The 12,859-nt window shown below is 44.8% G+C and overlaps 1 long non-coding RNA gene across 1 annotated transcript in view; it reads right to left on the bottom strand.

Moving 5' to 3' along the window:
- LOC139412847 (uncharacterized) overlaps positions 1-12,643 on the bottom strand; it is a 36,611-nt gene extending 23,968 nt beyond the window's left edge. Inside the window, exon 1 of the long non-coding RNA XR_011634737.1 lies at positions 12,478-12,643. This is a non-coding gene — a long non-coding RNA (uncharacterized lncRNA). The remainder of the gene's footprint in view (positions 1-12,477) is intronic.
- Positions 12,644-12,859: the final 216 nt, after the last annotated feature.

Genomic DNA, 12,859 nt, shown 5'->3' on the forward strand with positions numbered 1-12,859 from the left:
TCTCTACGTTGAAATTACGTGGTGTGCCCAGTGGGTACTTAATTGTTACCCAGAATTATTTGATATTGAGATAAAAACCGCTGCATTTGACCTTTAAAGACTGTGCATGTTTCACGTGTTCTTGATTATACAACAAAACTGACTGAGTAGAAGAGGAACCATATCTTGGTCATGGACACATTTAGGTGATCATGTCAAGTGTTAAATAAAATGGATTCCACTTCTGCTTTCAATATGCCTATTACTGATTCATTGGGCATGTTCAGAACAGGATGGTGACTACAGCCTAACAAGAAGCGCAACAGTATATAGAAATGAAACTATGTTCCAAACTCTTTAATTGTAGAGACTTCTTAAAAAGTAGGCTACTGTACATGTGAAACATGCCAGGAGACAACAGCCCTCAATTCAAAGTCATCTCCGATCAATACATTATGCCATGTTGGTCCAGTAACTCTGTAAGTTATGGTAAGTCTTCCAAATGCATGCAATGTGTGGTTCCGTTTGGCAGGCAGCATACATTACAACTCACACATTAGCTCAATCATTTGAAATGGTAATGTGCCTATGGACATCCATCTGATTTCTATATAATTTAACCTAGCCAACGTCCATGACTGATCCGTTTCTATTTCTCATCAGGTCTCAATGTTTCCACAAAGTTGCATGGCTTTACGCCCTGTGATAGTAGGAACAGCATCAGACACTAAAGACATTGACAACACAAACAACACTCGAACATGGATGACCCAGCATATGCTTACCATTCACTCACTCCTGGTCCTCTTCAGAACCCAAACCCTCTGAACAAAGAACAACAGACAGGCTCCATCCATCAGAAATTGGCCAGTTTCATCACACTGAGTGAAACCCTTTCCCTGCCCACACATAGTTGAATGCCCCAGTCATACAGCACCCCCAACCAGGTGCACCACAGATATCCAGATACGTTAGAGAGAGAAAGAACAGAGTGAGCAGCCAGCAGAACAGATTCGCTCATGCCTTAGCTGAGTCACCAAAACCACCACTTCCCATCTCTGCAAGCCTGTCATAACTCCCCTAATGACTGGTCAAGTTCTCAGGATCCCACAATGAACCCCGGGAAGGTTGGGTGTGGGAGTGTGTGTTCCCAAACTGAGGGGGTTGGATGTGATATGAAATTGACCTCTGAATTGGACATCTCTGTGTGTGTGTGTGTGTGTGTGTGTGTGTGTGTGTGTGTGTGTGTGTATATACTGCCTCCGTCGTAGCGATAACCTCATTCTAGTGTCTCATGATAGTAGAGTACAGGAGGAGATTGACTCTTTGGCCATTATTCATCAGTATCCCAGACCATTGATGATCTGGTTATGTTACACATCAATATCACAGACTACTGACACTCTGGTCATGTTATACATCAGTATCACAGACTACTGACACTATGGTCATCTTATACATCAGTATCCCAGACTACAGACACTCTGGTCATGTTATACATCCATATCACAGACTACTGACACTATGGTCATCTTATACATCAGTATCCCAGACTACAGACACTCTGGTTATGTTACACATCAATATCACAGACTACTGACACTCTGGTTATGTTATACATCAGTATCACAGACTACTGACACTCTGGTCATGTTATACATCCATATCACAGACTACTGACACTATGGTCATCTTATACATCAGTATCCCAGACTACAGACACTCTGGTTATGTTACACATCAATATCACAGACTACTGACACTCTGGTTATGTTATACATCAGTATCACAGACTACTGACACTCTGGTCATGTTATACATCAGTATCCCAGACTACAGACACTCTGGTCATGTTATACATCAGTATCCCAGACTACAGACACTCTGGTCATGTTATACATCCGTATCACCAGTATCCCAGGCCAGTGCGGCTGATCAACCCTCCAGGCTCTCCTCCAGAGGGGTCCATGGGAACTGAGGAGCTCCTTTGTAAACATACACTTCCTCTGCTGCAGTTCCCACGCTGGTGGACGTAACATTCCACACACACAGGCTACAGTATATTAATACATACAGGACAGAACCCTGCCATGGCTTGTTTTAATCAGAGCCTTCTTTAACCTGTCTCCTCCCCTTCATCTACACTGGTTGAAGTAGATTTAAAATGGTATCATAACTTTCACCTGGTTAGTCTATGTCATGGAAAGAGCAGCCGTTCATAATGTTGTGTACACTCAGTGTATGTGTACAAAGAAGTATATTTTACACATAAAAGGGAAACTGTAGAGACATTATGACTGAGAAATGCTTGCTCAGTGTTGCTGCGTGTAGGAGGATAGGGGGGTTTGGCTGTTTCCACTCAAGTCAATGTGAACTTTTTTTAAATGCTGACTTCTAATTCAACAGAAAGGGTTGTGATCTGATTACTGTTGTTGCACTAATAACCTTACACCAGAAATTATTCTAGAAGGGAAGACAACTCATAAAAACATACCTGGCATTCTACCACTAGCAGATATAAGGTGAGTGCATGATTGTAGTCCCTAACCAATACCCATGCCAATAAGACAAAGATATCCAGAATGTCACTCTACACAGTCATCTCACCACAGAATCTAACTGTTGACTCATATCCCTGTTGTTTCTGGTCTCTTAAGATATGTGCATGGTGAATTCTGTGTTTCAATAGATATTGCTCTGTCATGGATGAGCTTATACTATATGTAAAGTCACATACAGATATGTGATCTTCATTTGACCAGTTTCTCACAGACGAAAAATACACCTGCAGCAACAGGAAAATGTGAAATACAGTGTGGATTATAATTCATGGACATTTGTGTATGTGCAAATCAAGTCTGAAATTGTAAAGTGGAAACTGTAGAAGCCTTTTTCAACCTTGAATACACTATAAGTTTGCATTTCCTGATGTGCAGGAATATACACTGCTCCAAAAAATAAAGGGAACACTAAAATAACACATCCTAGATCTGAATGAAAGAAATATTCTTATTAAATACTTATTTACTTATTTCTTATTTCTTAAATAACACATATTGTCACGTTCTGACCTCTATTTCCTTTGTTTTTGTATTTATTTAGTATGGTCAGGGCGTGAGTTGGGTGGGCAGTCTATGTTTGTTTTTCTATGTTTTGGGGCAGTTCTATGTTTTCGGCCTAGTATGGTTCTCAATCAGAGGCAGGTGTCATTAGTTGTCTCTGATTGAGAATCATACTTAGGTAGCCTGGGTTTGACTGTGTGTTTGTGGGTGATTGTTCCTGTTTTTGTGTTTTGCACCAGACAGGGCTGTTTTGAGTTCTCACGTTTCTTGTTTTGTTTTCGTTAGTTTGTTCATGTATAGTTTCGTCAATAAATAAAATGAACAACCACCACGCTGCGCTTTGGTCCGCCTTTACTTCACAAGAGGAGAATCGTTACAGAATCACCCACCACAACAGGACCAAGCGGTGTGGTAATGGGCAACGGAGAAAGCAGCAGCAGGAGCAGCGCGAGGAGGTATGGACATGGGAGGACGTTATGGACAGCAATGGCATGGGTTATACTACTTGGGAGGAGATCGACAGGTGGGCGGCGGACCCAGGGAGAGTGCCGGAGCCCGCCTGGGATTCGATGGAGCAGTGCGCTGAAGGCTATCAGAGAATGGAGTTGGCGAAGCAGGCACGGCGGCGCGGAGGGAAGCCCGAGAGGCAGCCCCAAAAATTTCTTGGGGGGGGGCTAACAGGGAGTATGGCTACGCCAGGTAGGAGACCTGGGCAGACTCCCTGTGCTTACCGGGGGGCTAGAGAGACCGGACAGGCACCGTGTTATGCAGTGGTGCGCACGGTGTCTCCAGTGCGGGTGCATAGCCCGGTGCGGTATATTCCAGCTCCGCGTGTCGGCCGGGCTAGATTGAGCGTCGAGCCTAATGCCATGAAGCCGGCTCTACGCAGCTGGTCCCCAGTGCGTCTCCTTGGGCCGGCTTACATGGCACCAGCCTTGCGCTCGGTGTCTCCGGTTCGCCTGCATAGCCCAGTGCGGGCTATTCCACCACGCCGCACTGGCAGGGCGACCGTGAGCATTCAACCAGGTAAGGTTGGGCAGGCTCGGTGCTCAAGAGCTCCAGTGCGCCTGCACGGTCCGGTCTTTCCAGTACCACCTCCACACCCCAGCCCTCCGGTAGCAGCTCCCCGCACAAGGCTTCCTGTGCGTGTCCTCGGCCCAGTACCACCAGTGCCAGCACCACGCATCAGGCCTACAGTGCGCCTCGCCTGTCCAGCACTACCAGAGCCTTCCTCCTCTCCAGCGCTGCCGGAGTCTCCCGCCTGTTCGGCGCTAGGAGAGCTACTCAGCCCAGCGCCGCCAGCGCCGCCCGTCTGCCCAGCGCCATCTGAGCCGCCCGTCTGCCCAGCGCCGCCAGTGCCGCCCGTCTACCCAGCGCCGCCAGTGCCGCCCGTCTGCCCAGCGCCGCCAGTGCCGCCCGTCTGCCTAGCGCCGCCAGTGCCGCCCGTCTGCCTAGCGCCGCCAGTGCCGCCCGTCTGCCCAGCGCCGCCAGTGCCGCCCGTCTGCCCAGCGCCGCCAGTGCCGCCCGTCTGCCAGGAGCCGCCAATGCCGCCCGTCAGCCAGGAGCCGCCAGTGCCGCCCGTCAGCCAGGGGCCGCCAGTGCCGCCCGTCAGCCAGGGGCCGCCAGTGCCGCCCGTCAGCCAGGGGCCGCCAGTGCCGCCCGTCAGCCAGGGGCCGCCAGTGCCGCCCGTCAGCCAGGGGCCGCCAGTGCCGCCAGTCAGCCAGGGGCCGCCAGTGCCGCCAGTCAACCAGGGGCCGCCAGTGCCGCCAGTCAGCCAGGGGCCGCCAGTGCCGCCAGTCAACCAGGGGCCGCCAGTGCCGCCCGTCAGCCAGGGGCCGCCAGTGCCGCCAGTCAGCCAGGGGCCGCCAGTGCCGCCAGTCAACCAGGGGCCGCCAGTGCCGCCAGTCAGCCAGGGGCCGCCAGTGCCGCCAGTCAGCCAGGGGCCGCTAGAGCCCCTCTGTCCCGAGCAGCTGTCCCTCTGTCCCGAGCAGCTGCCCCTTTGTCCCCAGCTGCTGCCGCCCCTCTGTCCCCAGCTGCTGCCGCCCCTCTGTCCCGAGCTGCTGCCGCCCCTCCGTCCTGAGCAGCTGCCCCTCTGTCCCGAGCTGCTGCCGCCCCTCTGTCCCGAGCAGCTGCCGCCCCTCTGTCCCGAGCAGCTGCTTCACCTCTGTCCCGAGCTGCCCCTCTGTCCCAAGCAGCCCCTCTGTCCAGTGGGGTCATTGAGAGGGGTGGGCATGGTGAGTAAGCCACGGAGGCGGACAATAAGGCGGACTGAGACAATGGCGAAGTGGGGTCCGCGTCCCGCGCCAGAGCCGCCACCGCGGACAGACGCCCACCCAGACCCTCCCCTATAGGTCAAGGTTTTGCGGCCGGAGTCCGCACCTTTGGGGGGGGGTACTGTCACGTTCTGACCTCTATTTCCTTTGTTTTTGTATTTATTTAGTATGGTCAGGGCGTGAGTTGGGTGGGCAGTCTATGTTTGTTTTTCTATGTTTTGGGGCAGTTCTATGTTTTCGGCCTAGTATGGTTCTCAATCAGAGGCAGGTGTCATTAGTTGTCTCTGATTGAGAATCATACTTAGGTAGCCTGGGTTTCACTGTGTGTTTGTGGGTGATTGTTCCTGTTTTTGTGTTTTGCACCAGACAGGGCTGTTTTGAGTTCTCACGTTTCTTGTTTTGTTTTCGTTAGTTTGTTCATGTATAGTTTCGTCAATAAATAAAATGAACAACCACCACGCTGCGCTTTGGTCCGCCTTTACTTCACAAGAGGAGAATCGTTACACATATGGAATCATGTAGTAACCAAAAAAGTGTTTACTTCTTATGGCTGCAGGGGCAGTATTGAGTAGCTTGAATGAAAAGGTGCCCATTGTAAACGGCCAGCTCCTCAGTCTCAGTTGCTAATATACGCATATTATTATTAGTATTGGATGGAAAACACTCTAAAGTTTCCAAAACTGACAAAATATTGTCTGTGAGTATAACAGAACTGATATTGCAGGCGAAAAACTGAGGAATATCAAACCAGGAAGTGGCTTCTATTTTGAAAACTCCATGTTCCATAGCCTCCCTTTATTCCATTTAAAGGGATATCAATCAGATTCCTTTTCCTATCGCTTCCTCAAGGTGTCAACAGTCTTCAGACATAGTTTCAGGCTTTTATTTTGAAAAATGAGCCAGAACGATAACATCGCGTCAAGTCTTCGCATGAGTTTTGCTCGCGCAACAGAGTTTGGGCAGACATTGCCGTTCCCTCTCCTACTGAACAAGACCGTTGCGGTTGATATATTATCGATTATATATTTTAAAAACAACCTGAGGATTGATTATGAAAAACATTTGACATGTTTCTGTGGACATTACGGAAACTATTTGGAATATGTCTGCGTTGTCGTGACCACTCTTTCCTGTGGATTTCTGAACATAACGCGCCAAACAAACTGAGGTATTTTGGATATAAAAATAATCTTTATGGAACAAAAGGAACATTTATTGTGTAACTGGGAGTCTCGTGAGTGAAAACATCCGAAGATCATCAAAGGTAAACGATTAATTTGATTGCTTTTCTGATTTTCGTGACCGAGCTACTTGATGCTAAGTGTACTTAATGTTTTATTGAGCGATCGATAAACTTAAACAAATGCTTGGATTGCTTTCGCTGTAAAGCACAATTTCAAAATCTGACACGACAGGTGGATTAACAAAAGGCTACGCTGTGTTTTCCTATATTGCACTTGTGATTTCATGAATATAAATATTTTTAGTAATATTTATTGAATGTAGGACTATGCTATTCAGCGGTTGTTGATGACAATTATCCCGTTAACGGGATTGCAGCCATAACAAGTTAAACAAATCAAAATATATTTTAGATTTTAGATTCTTCAAAGTAGCCACCCTTTGCCTTGATGACAGTGTTGCATACTCTTGGCATTCTCTCAACCAGCTTCACCTGGAATGCTTTTCCAACAGTCTTGAAGGAGTTCCCACATATGCTGAGCACTTGTTGGCTGCTTTTCCTTCACTCTGCGGTTCAACTCATCCCAAACCAGGTCTGGTGATTGTGGAGGCCAGGTCATCTGATGCAGCAATCCATCACTCTCATTCTTGGTCAAATAGCCCTTACACAGCCTGTAGGTGTGTTGGGTCATTGTCCTGTTGAAAAACAAATGGTAGTCCCACTAAGCGCAAACCAGATGGGATGGCGTATCGCTGCAGAATGCTGTGGTTGCCATGCTGGTTAAGTGTGCCTTGAATTCTAAATAAATCACAGATAGTGTCACAAGCAAAGCACCCCCACACCATCACACCTCCTCCTCAATGCTTCACGGTGGGAACCACACATGTGGAGATCATCTTTCACCTACTCTGCGTCTCACAAAGACACGGCGGTTGGAACCAAAAATCTCCAATTTGGACTCATCAGACCAAAGGACAGATTTCCACCGGTCTAATGCCCATTGCTCGTGTTTCTTGGCCCAAGCAAGTCTCGTCTTCTTCTTATTGGTGACCTTTAGTAGTGGTTTCTTTGCAGCAATTCAACCATGAAGGCCTGATTCACAGTCTCCTCTGAACAGCTGATGTTGACGTGTCTGTTACTTGAACTCTGTGAAGCATTTATTTGGGCTGCAATTTCTGAGGCTTGTAACTCTAATGAACTTATCCTCTGCAGCAGAGGTAACTCTGGGTCTTCCTTTCCTGTGGAGGTCCTCATGAGAGCAAGTTTCATCATAGCTCTTTATGGGTTTTGCGACTGCACTTGAAGAAACTTTCAAAGTTCTTGAAATGTTCCGGATTGACTGACCTTAATGTCTTAAAGTAATGATGGACTGTAATTTCTCTTTGTTTATTTGAGCTGTTCTTGCTATAATGTGGACTTGGTATTTTACCAAATAGGGCTGTCTTCTGTATACCACCCCTACCTTGTCACAACACAACTGATTGGCTCAAACACATTAATTAGAGAAATTCCACAAATGTACTTTTAACAAGGCACACCTGTTAATTTAAATGCATTCCAGGTGACTACCTTGTGAAATTGGTTGAGAGGATGCCAAGTGTGTGCAAAGCAGTCATCAAGGCTAAGGGTGGCTACTTTGAAGAATCTAAAATCTAACATTTATTTTCTTTTTTTTAAACACTATTTTGGTTACCACATGATTCCATATGTGTTATTTCATAGTTGTTATGTCTTCACTATTATTCTAAAATAGAGAAAATTGTAAAAAATAAAGAAAAACCTTTGAATAAGTAGGTGTGTCCAAACTTTTGACTGGTACCGTATATATATTTTTTTTAACTGTCAAATTACGCAAGCATGCTATTTGTAAGAGGCTCCTTTTGACGAATTAAAAACACATTTTTTTGTGGCTTGAGAAGGAGCTATTTCTGTACTTCTGTAAATGTGCTTGTCGTCTGGTACACAGGAAGGGCCTTTTGCAACTGAGATGAGTCAATCCTAGATGAGTCGGTCATGTTGCTACGGAAGCAGATATATTTCCAGATATACTCTGTCACACACACACACAGCCAATGAGCCATTCCATCACGGGAAACCGAAAACGCTGGAATTACAGGAAGACTTTGATGTGAGAGTGGCAACTTTGAATGAACGGTCCTCGGATCTGCATTTTATATGTCTCTACATAAAATGTAGAGACATCAAATGCAGAGCCGAGGACCGTTCTACAGCCCTGCAGGAGTTGTGGGTTAAGTTGTGAGTCAGGAAAGGAACTGAGTCAAGATTAGTACTATTCTAGTCTAAACAGAGTTGGTTCTCAGCCAGGTCCCAGACTGATTCTTCATTGTGTGCTTAATTACTCAATGTCTGACATGTGGGGGCGAGTCTGCATGCATGACATTTTCCCTCCAACCCTAACTTCACAGTCCAGACATAAAAAACACTACTGTACTATTTGGGTGATGCAGTGTGTCTGACCACCAACGATGAGAGTTGTTCATAACAGGGAGCTAGTGTTATCCTAGCACATAACCCCCCCTCCCCCCATGGTCATTGTGCCAGCCTTATGGTCGACATCCCTCCCTGAGCTAGAATAATTTGAGGGTCTCCTCCACTATACCTCTCAGAGATTTTTTTCTCTCAAGAATATAGTTTCCCCAAAGGCAGTTTTTAATTTTAACAGAGGTTAAAGTTAGTCATTATTTTATGAGTAGAACGGAATGGTCGGGAGGAAAAACTTAGTTCCCAAAAGTTCCAACTGGTCAAAATCATTCATTTTTGAGACGGGGTGCCACCAAAGCTGTGTTGTATTCATTAAGTATATTGTAGCTAATTTTCAGATGCATTCTTTTTGCATAAAAAAATCAGATAATTATGACAATAACCGTGGTCAATTATATGACAATTAATTGATACCCAAAATTCCATAATGGTTACAGCCCTAGTCGACCATGTGTCTACATTAGTCTCCCCTAACACATTTTACATCACTGTAGTCTGTAGCTTAAAGTAAAACTACACACCTGCCAACAGCATTACTGGCCAATAAGAATTGTATGTCTAATATGTGTTAGGTTGATCCGTTTCACACAGCAAGAGAGAACTGAAATCCCTCAGGTGCATACTGAATACACACACACACACAATGTCCTTGTCAGGACAATTAGACCAGCGTAGGCCAACAGCTGTGTCTCTGTCCTCATTATAATAATCGACAGTGTGAAACACTTTCTCACTGCTCATCTCTTCCTTCCCCACTGCTGAGAAAATGCCTGTCAATACTTCTACCTGACACAAAACAACCAGTCAACATCCTCTAATCCCAGAGGGGACAGAGAGAATAGAGCAGCTCACTAGCCCTACCCATCACTGTCCGTCCGGCAGGGAGGCAGGAAGCATTCAGACAGACAAGGATGTTGGGTGTGTCTTCATGGCACACTTCCCATATTCTCCTGAATGAGAGCCAGCCAAAATCTGAGGATGACCTTTGACCTGAACCAAAGAACCCCTTCTGAACATACTGTAGTGTTTTTACCATGTTGATACTGGTAATACCAGTTACTAGATTTGCAACACAATGTCACAGGGCTCAGTACAATAAAATGTTATCAAGGTAGTTACATTTTCATCTAGACTTGTATCGACAGTTTTGAGAAAGGACTAAAGTATCAATTGACCTTTTAGTTAGTAACCGAGAAAAGGTTTGTGTTAGTGTGAACAACAACGTGCACTATTGGAAAACCTCCTCTGTGGTTTTTGTGAAAACAGTGCCACCTTGACACAGAGACATAACCCTACAAAATTGTGGAAAGGCTAAAGCTAACGTCTCTCAAAATGTTCACTAGATGGCACTAAAACCTAATGTAGCCGATGGCGCATCACCAGGTGGATATGAGCTCTTCACAGCTTTATAGAGCTGAAAACATTTTCATTCAAAAAGATTTCAGTACGTTCCCGAAGTATGATTTTAAGGATTTCAATCTGCTATCACTTCATCAACTTTTATGAATATCTATTGGACAATCCTTTTTTATTGCTCTTCTCCATAACTGTAGACAAATTAAACTCAGTGCACTCAACATTAGCTTTATTCAAGTTGTGAATATTACAATCTCTATTGCACCACCAGTCTTAATACCAGTTTGAAGCACAATATTAAAACCGAGCGAGTTCAGACTCCAACTGCCATTTCAACACTACACATGTTGTTTTAATGAATGCAAGTGTCAAGGCCACCACTTCCTCTTCTCGTCTGCTGTACAATGTCAGGTTCTTACTGGAAACCAGTCCCTCTGACTAAAAACAGACTGGGATACCATTGTAAACTGACTTACCATTACAAAACTAGGTTTTAGTTGCAAGCCTTCACTGTTAACCATATACACTGAATGCACAAAACATTAGGAACGCCTTCCTAATATTGAGTTGAACCCCTTTTGCCCTCCGAACAGCCTCAATTCGCCAGGGCATGGACTCTACAAGGTGTCGAAAGCGTTTCGAAAACGTTCCACAGGATGCTGGCCCATGTTGACTCCAGTACAGAAAGATAGACAGTCTTCTGGACCATGACCTCTATCCTGTGAAATTACTGTTCTATTCACAGTTTATCAGATGAATGTAGCGAGCTAACTGAGCCAGACTTAAACCACATGAATGGATATGAGAGAGAGAGGGAAGTCCCAGAGTACTAATTCTGAGACAGAAAATTGGTTCATTCAGGCTAGGGAAAATACAGAGTTTTGAGTTGTAGAGTAAATGTAACACTGAAGTGCAAAAGCCTCCAGGAAATGTTTTAACTAGCGGCAACCTGTCATCTCCTGTCCAATCTGAGCAGAGGTGAATGGGATAGAGGGGGGTTTGCATTCACCTCTTCCAGTCGTTTTATATCTGTGATGAACCATATCTGTCCATCTACAGTAAACTTTGGATATAGGATACAGTGGCAATGAACCATACCTGTCAGTCTACAGTAAACTTTGGATATAGGATACAGTGGCAATGAACCATACCTGTCAGTCTACAGTAAACTTTGGATATAGGATACAGTGGCAATGAACCATACCTGTCAGTCTACAGTAAACTTTGGATATAGGATACAGTGGCAATGAACCATACCTGTCAGTCTACAGTAAACTTTGGATATAGGATACAGTGGCAATGAACCATACCTGTCCATCTACAGTAAACTTTGGATATAGGATACAGTGGCAATGAACCATACCTGTCCATCTACAGTAAACTTTGGATATAGGATACAGTGGCAATGAACCACACCTGTCAGTCTACAGTAAACTTGGGATGTAGTAGGGTAGTAAAACAAGTGCTGCATTCTAGTTAGCTCACGCCCCCTATCTTCTTGTCACTCCGCAATGAAAGTATGTGACTCGGCACTGTAGTCTCACCACAAACCTTGGCCCCATATGAATGTAGTTAAAGAGCACGCATTATGTTCATATTTGGATGGAAGTATGAAATGTGCGTTACGTGCGCAATAAGGCAGTTCTCCAAATGGCGTTGTAAGATTTCCAACGGTTCAAAGACTACAAGATTTTGAAGTCTCACACTTAAGTTTTTTTTTTATACAAAAAGGAACAGGAAGCAAGCCTTCTATCTCACGCTGACACCGCATACTTCCCTTTATCTTTGTAAACCGTGCTTTACGCATGAGCGCTTCGTAGTCTCCATTTTTTTTTTATGTATCAGCCAGCTTCAAACTTGCTTCACTTCCCGAAATGTCAATTTCAGAGGGAAGTTATCGTTAAAATGTATCCATAAATATATGTACATAATTAGTCTTTTTGCACCCATTTAATTGCACCCTAATAGGCCCTTGTTATGTACTTATATTTCCATTAAAGTATTACTGTATGGCTTCCTCAAACTCTAATATGTCAAATATTCGTTATATCTTTATTTTTTTATGTCAAGTCACTAACTAAAACAAATCAAATAGGTTATTTCGTATGTAATCACTACTTACCCATTATTATAAGTAGTGCAGGAGATTTCTGGTTTGCGCTAGCACAGGAACAAGTTGGTTGACTTATTAATTGTTGACCAAAAGTTATTTCGACGTTGGCAAAAGTCCTAAAACGGACCAAGCAGTGTCCCTAACGTATCTCAGTCCTGCCTCATGTACAAGAACACTAGGCGTTTGCAGTTCTGCAGTCATTCATAGCTTTGGAGTTGAACTGTGACACTTTCTTTCGCAGTTGGTCACACCCACCTCACTCCACGAACTAACAACTTTTGACATTCAAATATCCAAATATTCATTAACAAAATGTAAATTACAAATATGTCTGTTGGTACACAGATGTAAGGTTATATACATATGTATGCACTAAGACAACTTTAATCAA

This window comes from Oncorhynchus clarkii, chromosome 1 (assembly GCF_045791955.1).
Source record: "Oncorhynchus clarkii lewisi isolate Uvic-CL-2024 chromosome 1, UVic_Ocla_1.0, whole genome shotgun sequence".
Taxonomy (NCBI): Eukaryota; Metazoa; Chordata; class Actinopteri; order Salmoniformes; family Salmonidae; genus Oncorhynchus; species Oncorhynchus clarkii.